The sequence below is a fragment of the Oncorhynchus gorbuscha genome, unplaced genomic scaffold, assembly GCF_021184085.1.
Source record: "Oncorhynchus gorbuscha isolate QuinsamMale2020 ecotype Even-year unplaced genomic scaffold, OgorEven_v1.0 Un_scaffold_6722, whole genome shotgun sequence".
Taxonomy (NCBI): Eukaryota; Metazoa; Chordata; class Actinopteri; order Salmoniformes; family Salmonidae; genus Oncorhynchus; species Oncorhynchus gorbuscha.
Genome location: NW_025750253.1, coordinates 1 through 20,029, shown reverse-complemented (window position 1 = coordinate 20,029; position 20,029 = coordinate 1). Strand labels below are relative to the sequence as shown.

Genomic DNA, 20,029 nt, shown 5'->3' with positions numbered 1-20,029 from the left:
GTGTAACTGTCACCATGTGTTACCTGGTCTTGCAGATCATCGTAGAGGGGAGAGGTCCCCGTACTCTCTCCATCATGTGTTACCTGGTCTTGCAGATCATCGTAGAGGGGAGAGGTCCCCGTACTCTCTCCATCATGTGTTACCTGGTCTTGCAGATCATCGTAGAGGGGAGAGGTCCCCGTACTCTCTCCATGTGTTACCTGGTCTTGCAGATCATCGTAGAGGGGAGAGGTCCCCGTACTCTCTCCATGTGTTACCTGGTCTTGCAGATCATCGTAGAGGGGAGAGGTCCCCGTACTCTCTCCATCATGTGTTACCTGGTCTTGCAGATCATCGTAGAGGGGAGAGGTCCCCGTACTCTCTCCATCATGTGTTACCTGGTCTTGCAGATCAACGTAGAGGGGAGAGGTCCCCGGACTCTCTCCATCATGTGTTACCTGGTCTTGCAGATCATCGTAGAGGGGAGAGGTCCCCGGACTCTCTCCATCATGTGTTACCTGGTCTTGCAGATCGTCGTAGAGGGGAGAGGTCCCCGTACTCTCTCCATCATGTGTTACCTGGTCTTGCAGATCATCGTAGAGGGGAGAGGTCCCCGTACTCTCTCCATCATGTGTTACCTGGTCTTGCAGATCATCGTAGAGGGGAGAGGTCCCCATACTCTCTCCATGTGTTACCTGGTCTTGCAGATCATCGTAGAGGGGAGAGGTCCCCGTACTCTCTCCATGTGTTACCTGGTCTTGCAGATCATCGTAGAGGGGAGAGGTCCCCGTACTCTCTCCATCATGTGTTACCTGGTCTTGCAGATCATCGTAGAGGGGAGAGGTCCCCGTACTCTCTCCATCATGTGTTACCTGGTCTTGCAGATCATCGTAGAGGGGAGAGGTCCCCGTACTCTCTCCATCATGTGTTACCTGGTCTTGCAGATCATCGTAGAGGGAGAGGTCCCCGTACTCTCTCCATGTGTTACCTGGTCTTGCAGATCATCGTAGAGGGGAGAGGTCCCCGTACTCTCTCCATCATGTGTTACCTGGTCTTGCAGATCATCGTAGAGGGGAGAGGTCCCCGTACTCTCTCCATGTGTTACCTGGTCTTGCAGATCATCGTAGAGGGGAGAGGTCCCCGTACTCTCTCCATCATGTGTTACCTGGTCTTGCAGATCATCGTAGAGGGGAGAGGTCCCCGTACTCTCTCCATCATGTGTTACCTGGTCTTGCAGATCATCGTAGAGGGGAGAGGTCCCCGTACTCTCTCCATCATGGCCAGGTGCTCCTGGTTGTCATGGGTCTGAGACAAACACAAACACTGGTCAGCAGAAGCTATAAACTCCCAACTTAGTTCACTTTCACTTGTAATCACACAAACAACAAACACAAACACAGTCTTTTGTCACTAACATTGTGGGGACACACAATTCAGTCCCATTCAAAATCCTGTTTTCCCTAAACCCTGACCCCTAACCATAACTCTAACCTGAACACTAACTTTAATCTTAACCCTCGCTCATAACCCTTAAACTAACCCTAACTCCTAACCCTAACTCTAACCCGAACCCCCCGAGAAATAGCATTTGACCTTGTGGGGACCAACAAAATGTCCCCAGTTGGTCAAATTTGTATTTGTTTACTATTCTTGTAGGGACTTCTGGTCCCCAGAAGTATAGTTAAACACGTCCACACAGACACGTCCACACAGACACGTCCACACAGACACGTCCACACAGACACGTCCACACAGACACGTCCACACAGACACGTCCACACAGACACGTCCACACAGACACATCCACACAGTACCTGATATAGGGTGAAGCCTTCATAGTACTCAAACAGGATGCAGCCGATACTCCAGACATCACACGGATGACTCCAGCCCAGCTCTGAGTTGGAACAGTAACATATGTTCAGCTAGCCAATAGTCCAAGATTAGAGTGTGTGAGTGTGATGTGTGTAGGTTACCCAGAATAACTTCAGGAGCACGGTAGTGGCGTGTAGATATGGTGGTGCTGTGGTGTTCCTGGTCAAACGTGGCACTGCCAAAATCCACCAGCCTTACTGTTGTATCCTTCACTTTCCTCTCATCCCGCTTCTGAGAGAGCGAGAGAAATAGAGGTGGGGGGGACAGAGAGAGGGGGGGCAGAGAGAGAGGGGGGCAGAGAGAGAGAGGGGGAGGGACAGAGGGAGAGAGGGAGAGGGACAGAGAGAGAGAGAGGGACAGAGAGAGAGAGGGAGAGAGAGAGAGAGGGGGCAGAGAGAGAGGAGGGACAGAGAGAGAGAGAGAGAGAGAGAGAGAGGGGGACAGAGAGAGAGAGGGGGCAGAGAGAGAGAGAGAGGGACAGAGAGAGAGAGAGAGGGACAGAGAGAGAGAGAGGGGGACAGAGAGAGAGAGGGGGACAGAGAGAGAGAGAGGGGGGACAGAGAGAGAGAGGGGGACAGAGAGAGAGAGGGAGAGATAGAGAGAGAGAGGAGGGACAGAGAGAGAGAGAGAGGGACAGAGAGAGAGAGAGAGGGACAGAGAGAGAGAGAGGGGGGGACAGAGAGAGAGAGAGAGGGACAGAGAGAGAGAGGGGGACAGAGAGAGAGAGAGGGGGCAGAGAGAGAGAGGGACAGAGAGAGAGAGGGGGCAGAGAGAGAGAGAGGAGGGACAGAGAGAGAGAGAGAGGACAGAGAGAGAGAGAGAGAGAGGGGGCAGAGAGAGAGGGGGGCAGAGAGAGAGAGGGGGACAGAGAGAGAGAGGGGGGACAGAGAGAGAGAGGGGGACAGAGAGAGAGAGAGGGGAGAGAGAGAGGGGGCAGAAGAGAGAGAGAGGGGGGGCAGAGAGAGAGGGGGCAGAGAGAGAGAGAGGGGGGGACAGAGAGAGAGAGAGGAGGGACAGAGAGAGAGAGGGGAGGACAGAGAGAGAGAGGGGGGCAGAGAGAGAGAGGGGGACAGAGAGAGAGGGGACAGAGATAGAGGGGGGGAGACAGAGAGAGAGGGGGACAGAGAGAGAGAGGGGGACAGAGAGAGAGGGAGGGACAGAGAGAGAGAGGGTGGGGACAGTGAGAGAGGGGGGACAGAGAGAGAGGGGGCAGAGAGAGAGAGAGGGAGTGGGACAGAGAGAGAGAGGGGGAGAGAGAGACGGGAGGGACAGAGAGAGAGGGGGAGAGAGAGGGGGAGAGAGAGAGGGGGGACAGAGAGAGAGAGAGGGGGACAGAGAGAGAGGGGAGGACAGAGAGAGAGGGGGAGCAGAGAGAGAGAGAGGGGCGATAGAAAGAGAGGGGGGGACAGAGAGAGAGGGGGCAGAGAGAGAGAGAGAGGGGGGACAGAGAAGGGGGTGGGAGAAGAAGACAAGAAGAAAGGAGGGGAAAGGAAGATAGGCATTTTATCAATTAGATTTGCTCTCTCCTCCGCCCTCTCTTCTCCTCCGCTCTCTCTTCTCCTCCGCCCTCTCTCCTCCGTCCTCTCTCCTCCGTCCTCTCTCCTCCGTCCTCTCTCCTCCGTCCTCTCTCCTCCGTCCTCTCTCCTCCGTCCTCTCTCCTCCGTCCTCTCTCCTCCGTCCTCTCTCCTCCGCCCTCCCACCTCCGCCCTCCCACCTCCGCCCTCTCTCCTCCGCCCTCTCTCCTCCTCCGCCCTCTCTCCTCCTCCGCCCTCTCTCCTCCTCCGCCCTCTCTCCTCCTCCCTCTCCTCCGCCCTCTCTCCTCCGTCCACTCTCCTCCGTCCACTCTCCTCCGTCCACTCTCCTCCGTCCACTCTCCTCCGTCCTCTCTCCTCCTCCGCCCTCTCTCCTCCTCCGCCCTCTCTCCTCCTCCGCCCTCTCTCCTCCTCCGCCCTCTCTCCTCCTCCGCCCTCTCTCCTCTCCTCCGCTCCTCTCTCCTCCTCCGCCCTCTCTCCTCCTCCGCCTCTCTCTCCTCCTCTCTCTCCTCCTCCCACTCTCCTCCGTCCACTCTCCTCCGTCCACTCTCCTCCGTCCACTCTCCTCCGTCCACTCTCCTCCGTCCACTCTCCCCCGTCCTCTCTCCTCTGCCCTCTCTTCTCCTCCGTCCTCTCTCCTCCGCCCTCTCTCCTCCTCCGCCCTCTCTCCTCCTCCGCCCTCTCTCCTCCTCCGCCCTCTCTCCTCCTCCGCCCATTTCCACCTCTGCCCTCTCTCCTCCCTCCGCCCTCTCTTCTCCTCCGCCCTCTCTCCTCCTCCCTCTATCCTCCGCCCACTCTCCTCCGTCCACTCTCCTCCGTCCACTCTCCCCCGTCCTCTCTTCTCCTCCGCCCTCTCTCCTCCGCCCTCTCTCCTCCGCCCTCTCTCCTCTGCCCTCTCTCCTCCGCCCACTCTCCCTCGTCCTCTCTCCTCCGTCCACTCTGCCTCGTCCACTCTCCTCCGTCCACTCTCCCCGTCCTCTCTCTCCCCGTCCTCTCTCCCCCGTCCTCTCTTCTCTCTCTCGTCCTCTCTCTCCGTCCTCTCTCCCCGTCTCTCTCTTCTCCTCCGTCCTCTCTCCTCTCGTCCTCTCTCCCCTCGCCCTCTCTCCTCCGTCCTCTCTCTCTCCGTCCTCTATCCTCCGTCTCTCTATCCTCCGTCCTCTATCCTCCGTCCTCTATCCTCCGTCCTCTATCCTCCGTCCTCTATCCCCCGCCCTCTATCCCCCGCCCTCTATCCCCCGCCCTCTATCCCCCGCCTCTATCCCCGCCCTCTCTTCTCCTCTGCCCACTCTCCTCCGCCCACTCTCCCTCGCCCTCTATCCCCGCCCTCTCTTCTCCTCCCGCCCTCTCTCCTCCTCCGCCCTCTCTCCTCCTCCCTCTCTATCCTCACGCCCACTCTCCTCCGCCCACTCTCCTCCGTCCACTCTCCCCGTCCACTCTCCCCCGTCCTCTCTCCCCGCCCTCTCTCTCCCCGCCTCTCTCTCCTCCTGCCTCTCTCTCTCCTGCCTCGCTCTCCTCCTCCCGCCCTCTCTTCCTCCTCCGCCCTCTCTTCCTCCGCCCACTCTCCCCCGCCCTCTATCCCTTCCGCTCTCTCCTCTCGCCCTCTCTCTCTCCTCCGCTCTCTCTCTTCCTCCGCCCTCTCTCCTCCTCCGCCCTCTCTCCCTCCGCCCTCTCTCCTCCGCTCACTCTCCTCCGCCCACTCTCCTCCGCCCTCTATCCCCCGCCCTCTCTCCTCCTCCGCCCTCTCTCCTCTCTCCGCCCTCTCTCCTCCTCCGCTCTCTCTCCTCCTCCGCCTCTATCCTCCGCCCACTCTCTCCTCCGTCTCACTCTCCTCCGTCCACTCTCCCCGTCCTCTCTCTCCCGCCCTCTCTCCTCCGCCTCTCTCCTCCTCCGCCTCTCTCTCCTCCTCCGCCCTCTCTCCTCCTCCGCCCTCTCTCCTCCTCCGCCCTCTCTCCTCCTCCGCCCTCTCTCCTCCTCCGCCCTCTCTCCTCCGCCCTCTCTCCTCCGCCCTCTCTCCTCCGTCCACTCTCCTCCGTCCACTCTCCTCCGTCCACTCTCCTCCGTCCACTCTCCTCCGTCCACTCTCCTCCGTCCACTCTCCCCCGCCCTCTCTCCTCCGCCCTCTCTTCTCCTCTGCCCTCTCTCCTCTGCCCTCTCTCCTCCTCCCTCTATCCTCCGCCCACTCTCCCCCGTCCACTCTCCTCCGTCCACTCTCCTCCGCCCTCCCTCCTCCGCCCTCCCACCTCCGCCCTCTCTCCTCCGCCCTCTCTCTCTCCTCCTCCCGCCCTCTCTCCTCCTCCGCCCTCTCTCCTCCTCCGCCCTCTCTCCTCCGCCTCTCTCCTCCGCCCTCTCTCCTCCGCCCACTCTCCTCCGTCCACTCTCCTCCGTCCACTCTCCTCCGTCCACTCTCCTCCGTCTCTCTCCTCCTCCCTCTCTTCTCCTCCGCCCTCTCTCCTCCTCCGCCCTCTCTCCTCCTCCGCCCTCTCTCCTCCTCCGCCCTCTCTCTCCTCCGCCCTCTCTCCTCCTCCGCCCTCTCTCCTCCTCCGCCCTCTCTTCTCCCTCCGCCCTCTCTCCCCTCCGCCCTCTCTCCTCTCCCTCTCTCCGCCCCACTCTCCTCCGTCCTCTCCTCCGTCCCTCTCCTCCGTCCCTCTCCCCCGTCCTCTCTCTCTCCGCCCTCTCTCCCTCCGCCCTCCTCTTCTCCTCCGCCCTCTCTCCTCCCTCCCTCTATCCTCCGCCCCTCTCCCTCGTCCTCTCCCCCGTCCACTCTCCCCGTCCCCCTCTCCCCCATCCTCTCTCCCCGTCCCTCTCTCCCCGTCCTCTCTCCCCGTCCTCTCTTCTCCTCCGTCCTCTCTCCCCGTCCTCTCTTCTCCTCCGTCCTCTCTCCCCCGCCCTCTCTCTCTCGTCCTCTCTCCCCCGCCCTCTCTCCTCCATCTTCTCCCTCCGTCCTCTCTCCTCCGTCCTCTCTCCTCAGTCCTCTCTCCTCCTCCCTCTCTCTCCTCCGCCCTCCTCCCTCTATCCCCGCCCTCTATCCCCCGCCCTCTCTTCTCCCCCGCCCTCTCTTCTCCCCCTCTCTCTCCTCCTCCCTCTCTCCTCCGTCCACTCTCCCCCGCCCTCTATCCCCCGCCCTCTATCCCCCGCCCTCTATCCCCCGCCCTCTATCCCCCCGCCCTCTATCCCCCGCCCTCTCTTCTCCTCCGCCCTCTCTCCTCCGCCCTCTCTCCCTCGTACTCTCTCCTCCGCCCTCTATCCTCCGCCCTCTATCCTCCGCCCTCTCTCCCTCGTCCTCTATCCTCCGCCCTCTCTCCCTCGCCCTCTATCCTCCGCCCTCTATCCTCCGCCCTCTATCCTCCGCCCTCTATCCTCCGCCCTCTATCCTCCGCCCTCTATCCTCCGCCCTCTATCCTCCGTCCCCTATCCTCCGTCCTCTATCCTCCGTCCTCTATAAGCACTCATTCTGAAAAAGGTAAAGTTAATCTCAGAGGATTGTAGGGAGAGTGACCGAGGTTGAAATGAGCCGGTCCTTCTCCACTCATCAGGCAAATGATGTTTTCAGAAATTGAATCCAAAATAAATGTTTAAAGTGATCAAAACGAATGAAGATGCAAAACAGTTTATGGTTAAAACAATACGTAGCATATTGTTTTTAAAGTGTTTCTCCTCTGACAAAACCAAACCTGATTCAAATGGGGTGTGGTATATTTCAAATGGGGTGTGGTATATTTCAAATGGGTGTGGTATATTTCAAATGGGGTGTGGTATATTTCAAATGGGGTGTGGTATATTTCCAATGAGGTGTGGCAGAAGTCAAAACTCTTCTGCAGTAGGATACTGTAGACACGGTGTCCTCAATGAAAAGTGGCTATCGAGGAGAGACTGACATCTTCTTTGCCTACTAATTAATTGACACACTCCTCGACCACTCATCGGTTTCCGGGTCACAGATGAGAGAGGACAGGAGAGAGGGACAGGGACGGTCTTTTGCCCAAAGGAGAAACCCCAGATACAGCGTAGGTAAAGAAGAGAGTGATGAAGGAAGGATAAAGCCCTCCCCCTCCCTCTCACCTTCTCAGCGTTGTAAGTGATGGTGTAGTCAGAGTTGACAAACAGGATGTTCTCAGGTTTGAGGTCAGTGTGGGTCAACTTGTGATATGGAGAACTGCAGGGGAAACAGATAAACCATGCATCCATCATGATAATACCTGGACAGCCAAGGTGAAACTGCCCAGCGTTGCACTTGCTGCCCATAGTTCCTCTACAGTATGTAGTAGACCAGCGCTATTCAACTCTCTGACCCCTCGGGGTCCGGAGCCTGCTGCTTTTCTGTTCTACCTGATACTTAATTGGTCTAAATCAGTCCCTGATTAGAGGGGAACAATGAAAAAAGCAGTGAAACTGGCTTTGAGGCCCAGAGTTGAGTTTTAGGCTTGTAGACTGAGCTTCATCAATGAACCAGCGCCCTCTTCTGGTCAAAGAGACCAATACCAGACACAAAACAATCCCTGGTAAGTAATGTCATAGTCTATGGAAGTAGTCACCACCAACCCTGGTTCTGGAGAGCTAGCAGCATGCACATGGGCATACAGATATGTGTGTGACACACTCACAGTTGACAGCGAGGCAGATCTGGTAGGCCATCTGGCGGATGTGATCCATACAGTACGGCAGGAAGTTGTTCTCCTTCAGGAAGTCAAAAGTGCTGAGGGCTAGCAGCTCCATGGAGATACACACATGACCATGGTAGTCAAACCAGTCCAGCATCTGAACACATTGACTGAGAGCGAGAGAGGAGGGGGGGGGTATGAAGTTAAGAGAAAGCCACAGAAGGTGAGGGAAACAACTTCTCAAACTTTCTACTGGCCCATCAGACTCCGTACTGTTTGTTGTGTGGGTCTTTCTCGTTGATTTTCTCCAGGACATTGATCTCCAGTTTAGCAGCTTGTCTGTACTTCTCCATGTTCTTAATGATCTTCAGAGCTACACGTGCCCCAGCCCTGAGAGAGAGACAGAGAGAACAGCTAGCTAACAACCAGCACACGCTCCACCTGATGCTCTACGAGTGTGCATGTGTATCTTATAAATGCCTCTCATACCTGTGCCGGTCCACACACGTCACCACCTTCCCAAAGGTGCCCTCTCCCAACAGACTGATAACCTCATCTGATGGGGAAGATGAAGAGATGGAGGCATGGGGATTCCATTAAAGACTGGGAAGTAGAGGAGTCTCTTTATGAGAGGGCTCGAAAACATTCACCTATCCTGTCTTTTCAATGTGTGAAGACTAGAGGATAGTGGGAGGGACTAGTAGATGTAAACATATCCTACATCTCTCTTGTAGAATGTCTCCATTCTGGTAGGCCAGGTGACCATCATCAGGGGCCTTCTCGTTCGTCCCTGGCCCCTCACTGCTGCTCCTCTAGGGGTCAGAGGTCAGGGGTTTAGAGGAGGGGACAACAGGGCAAAAGTCGTCAGCATAGTTGGACTGAGCCTCTCAATAACACACACACACACACACACAGCTGACATAACAGCTGCTTAATAATCTAAAATGCTTGTAAGCTGAGGACTAGAGTTGCAAGCCCCCGATGATGTTATCCAATTCCACAGGCTCCTCCTAACTCTTTAAGAAAACAGTCCATTCCTGATGAATGTAATGACTTGGGACTTGGAACTGCACTTAAACAGAGTATGCACTAGTGGACTGTCAGTAGTAGACTATGTTATCTGTACATACAGTAGAGTGGAGCCCTAAACCCTCTCCCTGTCCTGTCCTGGTATTACGGGCCTAAATGAGAAATGTCATGTGACTGGCTGGCCTACATGGGGCAGCTCTGTGACTATTTCCATCTACATTCTAAGACTGTTATTAATATCAGAACATCACAAGGAGAAAGAGGGAGCGAGAGAGAAAGAGTGCTGAGAGAAAGAGTGCTGAAAGAAAGAGAGCCAGAGAGAAAGAGAGAGTGCTGAGAGAAAGAGAGAGAGTGCTGAGAGAAAGAGGGAGCGAGAGAGAAAGAGAGTGCTGAGAGAAAGAGAGAGCGAGAAAGAGAGTGTGCTGAGAGAAAGAGAGAGTGCTGAGAGAAAGAGAGAGTGCTGAGAGAAAGAGTGCTGAAAGAAAGAGAGCCAGAGAGAAAGAGAGAGTGCTGAGAGAAAGAGAGAGAGTGCTGAGAGAAAGAGGGAGCGAGAGAGAAAGAGAGTGCTGAGAGAAAGAGAGAGCGAGAAAGAGAGTGTGCTGAGAGAAAGAGAGAGTGCTGAGAGAAAGAGAGAGTGCTGAGAGAAAGAGAGAGTGCTGAGAGAAAGAGAGAGTGCTGAGAGAAAGAGAGTGCTGAGAGAAAGAGAGTGCTGAGAGAGCCAGAGAGAGAAAGAGTGTGCTGAGAGAAGAGAGAGAGTGCTGAGAGAAGCCAGAGAGAGAAGAGAGAGTGCTGAGAGAAAGAGATAGCGAGAAGAGTGCTGAGAGAAAGAGATAGCGAGAAAGAGTGCTGAGAGAAAGAGAGTGCTGAGAGAAAGAGATAGCGAGAAAGAGTGCTGAGAGAAAGAGAGTGCTGAGAGAAAGAGAGAGCGAGAAAGAGTGCTGAGAGAAAGAGATAGCGAGAAAGAGTGCTGAGAGAAAGAGAGTGCTGAGAGAAAGAGAGAGCGAGAAAGAGTGCTGAGAGAAAGAGATAGCGAGAAAGAGTGCTGAGAGAAAGAGAGAGCGAGAAAGAGTGCTGAGAGAAAGAGAGAGTGCTGAGAGAAAGAGAGTGCTGAGAGAGCCAGAGAGAAAGAGAGAGTGCTGAGAGAGAGAGTGCTGAGAGAAAGAGAGAGTGCTGAGAGAAAGAGAGTGCTGAGAGAAAGAGAGTGCTGAGAGAAAGAGAGTGCTGAGAGAGCCAGAGAGAAAGAGAGTGCTGAGAGAAAGAGAGTGCTGAGAGAGCCAGAGAGAAAGAGAGTGTGCTGAGAGAAAGAGAGAGAGTGCTGAGAGAGCCAGAGAGAGAAGAGAGAGTGCTGAGAGAAAGAAGAGAGCAGAGAAAGAGTGCTGAGAGAAAGAGATAGCGAGAAAGAGTGCTGAGAGAAAGAGAGTGCTGAGAGAAAGAGATAGCGAGAAAGAGTGCTGAGAGAAAGAGAGTGCTGAGAGAAAGAGAGAGCGAGAAAGAGTGCTGAGAGAAAGAGATAGCGAGAAAGAGTGCTGAGAGAAAGAGAGTGCTGAGAGAGAAGAGAGAGCGAGAAAGAGTGCTGAGAGAAAGAGAGAGTGCTGAGAGAGAGAGTGCTGAGAGAAAGAGAGAGTGCTGAGAGAAAGAGAGAGTGCTGAGAGAAAGAGAGTGCTGAGAGAAAGAGAGTGCTGAGAGAAAGAGAGAGCGAGAAAGAGTGCTGAGAGAAAGAGAGTGCTGAGAGAAAGAGAGAGCGAGAAAGAGTGCTGAGAGAAAGAGATAGCGAGAAAGAGTGCTGAGAGAAAGAGAGTGCTGAGAGAAAGAGAGAGCGAGAAAGAGTGCTGAGAGAAAGAGAGAGTGCTGAGAGAGAGAGTGCTGAGAGAAAGAGAGAGTGCTGAGAGAAAGAGAGAGTGCTGAGAGAAAGAGAGTGCTGAGAGAAAGAGAGTGCTGAGAGAAAGAGAGTGCTGAGAGAAAGAGAGTGCTGAGAGAAAGAGAGTGCTGAGAGAGCCAGAGAAAGAGAGAGTGCTGAGAGAAAGAGATAGCGAGAAAGAGTGCTGAGAGAAAGAGATAGCGAGAAAGAGTGCTAGAGAGAAAGAGAGTGCAGAGAAAGAGATAGCGAGAAAGAGTGCTGAGAGAAAGAGAGTGCTGAGAGAAAGAGAGAGTGCGAGAGAAAGAGTGCTGAGAGAAAGAGATAGCGAGAAAGAGTGCTGAGAGAAAGAGAGTGCTGAGAGAAAGAGAGAGTGAGAAAGAGTGCTGAGAGAAAGAGATAGCGAGAAAGAGTGCTGAGAGAAAGAGAAAGCTGAGAGAAAGAGTGCTGAGAGAAAGAGGGCGAGAGAAAGAGAGTGCTGAGAGAAAGAGAGAGTGCTGAGAGAAAGAGATAGCTGAGAAAGAGTGCTGAGAGAAGAGAGTGCTAGAAAGAGTGCCAGAGAGAAAAGAGAGTGCTGAGAGAAAGAGAGTGCTGAGAAAGAGTGCTGAGAGAAAGAGAGTGCTGAGAAAGAGTAATGAGAGAGAAGAGTGCTGAGAGAAAGAGAGAAGCGAAGAAAGAGTGCTGAGAGAAAGAGAGTGGAGAGAGCCAGAGAGAAAGAGAGTGTGCTGAGAGAAAGAGAGAAAGGAGAGAGCCAGAGAGAAAGAGAGAGAGTGCTGAGAGAGCTAGAGAAAGAGAGAGTGCTGAGAGAGCCAGAGAGAAAGAGAGTGTGCTGAGAGAGCCAGAGAGAGAGAGTAGAAAGAGAGACAGAGAGAAAGAGAGTGCTGAGAGAAAGAGAGAGAGTGCTGAGAGAGCCAGAGAGAAAGAGAGAGAGGTTGAGAGAGCCAGAGAGAAAGAGAGAGAGTGCTGAGAGAGCCAGAGAGAAAGAGAGAGTGCTGAGAAGAGATAAAGGGGGAGAAAGAGTGCTGAGAGAAAGAGATAAAGTAGAAAGAGGCTGAGAGAAAGAGAGTGCTGAGAGAAAGAGATACAGAAAGAGTGCTGAGAGAAAGAGAGTGCTGGAGAGAAAGAGAGCGAGAAAGAGGCTGAGAGAAAGAGATAGCGAGAAAGAGTGCTGAGAGAAAGAGAGTGCTGAGAGAAAGAGAGAGCGAGAAAGAGTGCTGAGAGAAAGAGATAGCGAGAAAGAGTGCTGAGAGAAAGAGAGAGCGAGAAAGAGTGCTGAGAGAAAGAGAGAGTGCTGAGAGAAAGAGAGTGCTGAGAGAAAGAGAGTGCTGAGAGAAAGAGAGTGCTGAGAGAGCCAGAGAGAAAGAGAGAGTGCTGAGAGAGAGAGTGCTGAGAGAAAGAGAGAGTGCTGAGAGAAAGAGAGTGCTGAGAGAAAGAGAGTGCTGAGAGAAAGAGAGTGCTGAGAGAGCCAGAGAGAAAGAGAGTGTGCTGAGAGAAAGAGAGAGAGTGCTGAGAGAGCCAGAGAGAAAGAGAGAGTGCTGAGAGAAAGAGATAGCGAGAAAGAGTGCTGAGAGAAAGAGATAGCGAGAAAGAGTGCTGAGAGAAAGAGAGTGCTGAGAGAAAGAGATAGCGAGAAAGAGTGCTGAGAGAAAGAGAGTGCTGAGAGAAAGAGAGAGCGAGAAAGAGTGCTGAGAGAAAGAGATAGCGAGAAAGAGTGCTGAGAGAAAGAGAGTGCTGAGAGAAAGAGAGAGCGAGAAAGAGTGCTGAGAGAAAGAGATAGCGAGAAAGAGTGCTGAGAGAAAGAGAGAGTGCTGAGAGAGAGAGTGCTGAGAGAAAGAGAGAGTGCTGAGAGAAAGAGAGAGTGCTGAGAGAAAGAGAGTGCTGAGAGAAAGAGAGTGCTGAGAGAAAGAGAGTGCTGAGAGAGCCAGAGAGAAAGAGAGTGCTGAGAGAAAGAGAGAGAGTGCTGAGAGAGCCAGAGAGAAAGAGAGAGTGCTGAGAGAAAGAGATAGCGAGAAAGAGTGCTGAGAGAAAGAGATAGCGAGAAAGAGTGCTGAGAGAAAGAGAGTGCTGAGAGAAAGAGATAGCGAGAAAGAGTGCTGAGAGAAAGAGAGTGCTGAGAGAAAGAGAGAGCGAGAAAGAGTGCTGAGAGAAAGAGATAGCGAGAAAGAGTGCTGAGAGAAAGAGAGTGCTGAGAGAAAGAGTGCTGAGAGAAAGAGATAGCGAGAAAGAGTGCTGAGAGAAAGAGATAGCGAGAAAGAGTGCTGAGAGAAAGAGAGTGCTGAGAGAAAGAGAGTGCTGAGAGAAAGAGTGCTGAGAGAAAGAGAGTGCTGAGAGAAAGAGAGAGCGAGAAAGAGTGCTGAGAGAAAGAGATAGCGAGAAAGAGTGCTGAGAGAAAGAGATAGCGAGAAAGAGTGCTGAGAGAAAGAGAGTGCTGAGAGAAAGAGAGAGCGAGAAAGAGTGCTGAGAGAAAGAGATAGCGAGAAAGAGTAATGAGAGAAAGAGAGTGCTGAGAGAAAGAGAGAGTGCTGAGAGAAAGAGAGAGTGCTGAGAGAAAGAGAGAGTGCTGAGAGAAAGAGAGTGCTGAGAGAAAGAGAGTGCTGAGAGAAAGAGAGTGCTGAGAGAGCCAGAGAGAAAGAGAGTGTGCTGAGAGAAAGAGAGAGAGTGCTGAGAGAGCCAGAGAGAAAGAGAGAGAGTGCTGAGAGAGCCAGAGAGAAAGAGAGAGTGCTGAGAGAGCCAGAGAGAAAGAGAGTGTGCTGAGAGAGCCAGAGAGAAAGAGAGTGTGCTGAGAGAGCCAGAGAGAAAGAGAGTGTGCTGAGAGAAAGAGAGAGTGCTGAGAGAGCCAGAGAGAAAGAGAGAGAGTGCTGAGAGAGCCAGAGAGAAAGAGAGAGAGTGCTGAGAGAGCCAGAGAGAAAGAGAGAGTGCTGAGAGAGCCAGAGAGAAAGAGAGAGTGCTGAGAGAGCCAGAGAGAAAGAGAGTGTGCTGAGAGAAAGAGAGAGAGTGCTGAGAGAGCCAGAGAGAAAGAGAGAGTGCTGAGAGAAAGACATAGCGAGAAAGAGTGCTGAGAGAAAGAGGGAGCGAGAGAGAAAGAGAGTGCTGAGAGAGCCAGAGAGAAAGAGAGTGCTGAGAGAAAGAGGGAGCGAGAGAGAAAGAGAGTGATGAGAGAAAGAGAGAGCGAGAAAGAGAGAGCCAGAGAGAAAGAGAGAGAGTGCTGAGAGAAAGAGAGAGAGTGCTGAGAGAAAGAGAGAGCGAGAGAGAGTGCTGAGAGAAAGAGAGAGCGAGAAAGAGCTGAGAGAAAGAGAGTGCTGAGAGAGCCAGAGAGAAAGAGAGTGTGCTGAGAGAAAGAGGGAGCGAGAGAGAAAGAGAGTGCTGAGAGAAAGAGAGAGCGAGAAAGAGAGAGCCAGAGAGAAAGAGAGAGAGTGCTGAGAGAAAGAGAGAGCGAGAAAGAGTGCTGAGAGAAAGAGGGAGCGAGAGAGAAAGAGAGTGATGAGAGAAAGAGAGCGAGAAAGAGAGAGTGCTGAGAGAAAGAGGGAGCCAGAGAGAAAGAGAGAGAGTGCTGAGAGAAAGAGAGAGCGAGAAAGAGTGCTGAGAGAAAGAGAGAGAGTGCTGAGAGAAAGAGGGAGCCAGAGAGAAAGAGAGAGAGTGCTGAGAGAAAGAGGGAGCCAGAGAAAGAGAGCTGAGAGAAAGAGGGAGCCAGAGAGAAAGAGGGCTGAGAGAAAGAGAGAGCCAGAGAGAAAGAGAGAGAGTGCTGAGAGAAAGAGAGCTGAGAGAAAGAGGGAGCAAGAGAGAAAGAGAGAGTGCTGAGAGAAAGACTGAGCGAGAGAGAGTGCTGAGGGAAAGAGGGAGCGAGAGAGAAAGAGTGCTGAGAGAAAGAGGGAGTGAGAGAGAAAGAGAGTGCTGAGAGAAAGAGAGAGCGAGAAAGAGAGAGCCAGAGAGAAAGAGAGAGTGCTGAGAGAAAGAGGGAGCGAGAGAGAGAGCGTGCTGAGAGAAAGAGAGAGCGAGAAAGAGAGCGTGCTGAGAGAAAGAGGGAGCCAGAGAGAAACAGAGAGAGTGCTGAGAGAAAGAGAGAGCGAGAGAGAGCTGAGAGAAAGAGGGAGCAAGAGAGAAAGAGAGAGAGTGCTGAGAGAAAGACGGAGCGAGAGAGAGAGAGTGCTGAGGGAAAGAGGGAGCGAGAGAAAGAGTGCTGAGAGAAAGAGGGAGTGAGAGAGAAAGAGAGTGCTGAGAGAAAGAGAGAGCGAGAAAGAGAGCCAGAGAGAAAGAGAGAGTGCTGAGAGAAAGAGGGAGCGAGAGAGAGAGCGAGAAAGAGAGAGTGCTGAGAGAAAGAGGGAGCCAGAGAGAAACAGAGTGCTGAGAGAAAGAGGGAGCGAGAGAGAAAGAGAGAGAGCTGAGAGAAAGAGGGAGCGAGAGAGAAAGAGTGCTGAGAGAAAGAGGGAGCCAGAGAGAAAGAGAGAGTGCTGAGCAGGCAACTTTCTCTGACTTAGAGGGTGGCTTACAGACTGAATGAACACACACACAGACTCTCTCTCTCTATGAGTTGTGGTAGAGAGGCAGAAAACAGGTAGAGAGAGTGAAGGGTTGCCAGGAATAAAACTCAGCTGTATCAAACTTCACAAAACACAACTAAATGAATTCAAACATTAAGAAAAAGGCAGTGAACATATGAACAGTGCATAGCAGAGGAAAGGAGGATGGGGAGAGAGAAGAAAGGAGACGATGGAAGAGAGAAGCAGATGAGGAGGAAGAGGAGGGAAGATGCAGATGGTTACTCACAGAGAGGCAGAGACAGTCCAGGAAGCTCTTATACACAGAGTACAAAGAGTCTGTCTTCCCCATAACTCAGAACAGAGAGAGGGAATTAAGGAGTTAAGGGAAAGAGGGAGAGGAAGATACAGTGTAGGTAAAGAAGACAGCGAAGAAAGGATAAAGTCCACAGACAGTGAAACAGGATAAGGAAAGACGACTGAAGAGAGAAGACAGAAACTAATGACAGAGCAAAAAGCAGTGCAGAGGAAGACAGAACAGACAAAAGTCAAGAGGGAAGAGAAAACAGCAAAAAGAAAAATAGAGTGACAAAGAGACAAAAGTAAGAGAGTGAAGTACGAATGAAACAAGATGAGAAAGACAGATTAGATGAACCGATGAAGACGGAACAGAGAAGCAAAGAGACAGACAGATAAGGAGAAAGTAGATAGGGAAGGAGAGATATGAGAAGGATACAGGAGATTGAGAGAAAGACGGTTGAGACAGACACTAATAATAACCTTTGGTCACCCCCAGGAAAGTCCTGAGACCAGAATCAAGATGTGGAGTGTGTGTAGATGTGTGTGAGTGTACGAGGGACATATTTAGTTTCCCTCCTGGACCTCCTGTCACCTCCCTTAACCCGGCACTCTGGCATAGTGCTTTTCTACACCTGTCCTCTGTGTATGCTGTTGAAGAAAAACTTCTTCCAAGGATCAGGCAGAGCTCATTTTTCAAGTTAAGATTTTATTCAAGCAATTACAAGGAAGTTAACTCTCCGGATATACCAGGGAGGAACTTAAACATGTACACATTACTCAAGTCATTTATATTCTTCACCGACACAAAGAACTGCTTTCAACGTGGCACCGTCATAGGATGCTACCTTTCCAACAAGTCAGTTTGTCAAACTTCTGCCCTGCCAGAGCCGCCCCGGTCAACTGTAAGTGCTGTTATTGTGAAGCGGAAACGTCTAGGAGCAACAACAGCTCAGCCACAAAGTGGCAGGCCACACAAGCTCACAGAACGGGACTGCCAAGTGCTGAAGGGTGTAGCGCGTAAAAAGTGTCTGCCCTCAGTTTCAACACTCACTACTGAGTTCCAAACTGCCATGTAGTGCAACTTCTGAAACATATTTAGGAATAATGTTACCAAGCAGGACTAGACGCATCTCTAAGCTTTACACCAAACCAAGTGGGTGGGCTGCTGTTGGGCTGACACAAACTCAGGATTGTACCTTTAAAGTTTGCTGTCTGTGTTTGGTGATACTGACCAGCCTGTATGTCGGTTAGTAGATGGATAGGTGTAACAGATCAATATGGGAGCAGTATAGCTTTAATAGGCTAAATGGGCTGCTAGTGTTGTCATTAAGCAGAGAAAGAATGAAGTGGATGTGATTTCACTTAAACATTCACTTTAGCATCGTAATTGATCAATTTCTGCTTGAAATGATCAGTTAAACTGACTGTTGATCTGGACTGTTATTTAATTCAGTCTGTAGTTACATACAATAAATATATTACCACTTTAACCCCCAACGCTGTCCCCTTGCCTTCCAGCCAAACTACTGAGCTGAATAACATTCATCTATATCATAGTAAATACAGCCAAACTACTGAGCTGAATAACATTCATCTATATCATAGTAAATACAGCCAAACTACTGAGCTGAATAACATTCATCTGTATCATAGTAAATACAGTCAAACGTCAACACAACAGAAGACGTTAAGTCATTTTAATTTAGCGTCATAATGTTTCATGGAATGTCATAACAGATTGGACTTTTTATTACAGCTTTTGTGGTGTTCATCTCACATAGGAAAGAGCAGGAAGTCACTGAGCTGTTTATTAGAATCATCATAGATCCTTTAACCTGATGGGAGACGCATGTAGACCAAGTCCCCCTCCTCCAGTTCAAGAGTCCCAGAATTGGAGAGATACTGTCACCTTCCGTGACTATTGTACTGTCCATTCCACATTACACCCTGGTCATTCCTGAACAAACCCAAAGTCCATGTACTCCTCTCACTGGGCCTGAAGACACACCATCAGAGGAATAACAGATCAACACGGTCGGTCTCTCAAAGCCACCCAGACATACTAGAGCACACAGAACACCTGCATCAGGGAATAACAGATCATACCACGGTCAGTCTCTCAACCACGAACACTGGAGCACACAAGGCACCACATCAGAGGAACATGAATCAACAGTCAGTCTCTAAAAACCCTGAACACTGGAGCACTGAAGACACCTGCATCAGGGAATAACAGATGTAGCAGTGGTCTCTCCAAGCCTGAACACTGGAGCCTGAGGCACCTGCATCAGAGGAATAACAGTCAACGGTCCGATCTCTCAAAGCCACCAGACACTGGAGCACTGAAGACACCTGCATCAGGAGGAATAACAGATCAACACGGTCAGTCTCTCAAAGCCACCAGACACTGGAGCACTGAAGACACCTGCATCAGAGGAATAACAGATCAACACGGTCAGTCTCTCAAAGCCACCAGACACTGGAGCACTGAAGACACCTGCATCAGAGGAATAACAGATCAACACGGTCAGTCTCTCAAAGCCACCAGACACTGGAGCACTGAAGACACCTGCATCAGAGGAATAACAGATCAACACGGTCAGTCTCTCAAAGCCACCAGACACTGGAGCACTGAAGACACCTGCATCAGAGGAATAACAGATCAACACGGTCAGTCTCTCAAAGCCACCAGACACTGGAGCACTGAAGACACCTGCATCAGAGGAATAACAGATCAACACGGTCAGTCTCTCAAAGCCACCAGACACTGGAGCACTGAAGACACCTGCATCAGAGGAATAACAGATCAACACTATCAGTCTCTCAAAGCCACCAGACACTGGAGCAGCCTGTTAGTGATGTTGGACTCTGTCTGTATCTGGTCTCATTGGACATGTGTGTTTATACATGTAGATTAGTGTGTAAACAAGCAGTCGGCTACCTGTAGCCGCTTGGGCTGAAATTACTAATATAGGAACCATTTTGGGAACCTGTTCCTTGTCTGATTTGGACCAAATATATAACATCCTCTTTACATACTGTATTATTTAAATCTCTACATTACCTGCATTCTCTGTCTCTTCTACCTGGCTCTCACTCTGGCCTGAAATTCTACAATATCACACAAAGAAACTGTTGAATTCAACACACCACTACTCTGCTGATTACAGTAATCACATTAGATACAGCTGTCTTACTTTACCTGTGTTCTGTCTCTCCAATTCTTCCACCTTGTTCTTGTAGAACTGCAGTTCAGTCTTAGTGATACTCAGCTCCACTCTCTGTTCCACCACCATGTTCCTCAGCTCCACTCTCTGTTCCACCACCATGTTCCTCAGCTCCACTCTCCATTCCACCACCATGTTCCTCAGCTCCACCACGTTCCTCAGCTCCACTCTCTGCTCCACCACCATGTTCCTCAGCTCCACTCTCTGTTCCACCACCATGTTCCTCAGCTCCACTCTCTGTTCCACCACCATGTTCCTCAGCTCCACTCTGTTCCACCACCATGTTCCTAAGCTCCACTCTGTTCCACCACCATGTTCCTCAGCTCCACCACCATGTTCCTCAGCTCCACTCTCTGTTCCACCACCATGTTCCTCAGCTCCACTCTCTGTTCCACCACCATGTTCCTCAGCTCCACTCTCTGTTCCACCACCATGTTTCTCAGCTTCACTCTCTGTTCCACCACCATGTTCCTCAGCTCCACTCTCTGTTCCACCACCATGTTCCTCAGCTCCACTCTCTGTTCCACCACCATGTTCCTCAGCTCCACTCTCTGTTCCACCACCATGTTCCTCAGCTCCACTCTCTGTTCCACCACCATGTTCCTCAGCTCCACTCTATTCCACCACCATGTTCCTCAGGTCCCCCACCATGTTCCTCAGCTCCACTCTCTGTTCCACCACCATGTTCCTCAGCTCCACTCTCTGTTCCACCACCATGTTCCTCAGCTCCACTCTCTGTTCCACCACCATGTTCCTCAGCTCCACTCTCTGTTCCACCACCATGTTCCTCAGCTCCACTCTCTGTTCCACCACCATGTTCCTCAGCCCCTCGTCCACCACCATGTTCCTCAGCTCCACTCTCTGTTCCACCACCATGTTCCTCAGCTCCACTCTCTGTTCCACCACCATGTTCCTCAGCTTCACTCTCTGTTCCACCACCATGTTCCTCAGCTCCACTCTCTGTTCCACCACCATGTTCCTCAGCTCCACTCTCTGTTCCACCACCATGTTCCTCAGCTCCACTCTCTGTTCCACCACCATGTTCCTCAGCTCCACTCTCTGTTCCACCACCATGTTCCTCAGTTCCCCACCATGTTCCTCAGCTCCACTCTCGTTCCACCACCATGTTCCTCAGCTCCACTCTCTGGCCCCACCACCA

The 20,029-nt window shown here is 51.8% G+C and overlaps 1 pseudogene; it reads right to left on the bottom strand.

Annotated features, from left to right (window-relative positions):
• Positions 1-940: 940 nt before the first annotated feature.
• On the bottom strand, positions 941-16,044 carry LOC124029530 (annotated as a pseudogene).
• Positions 16,045-20,029: the final 3,985 nt, after the last annotated feature.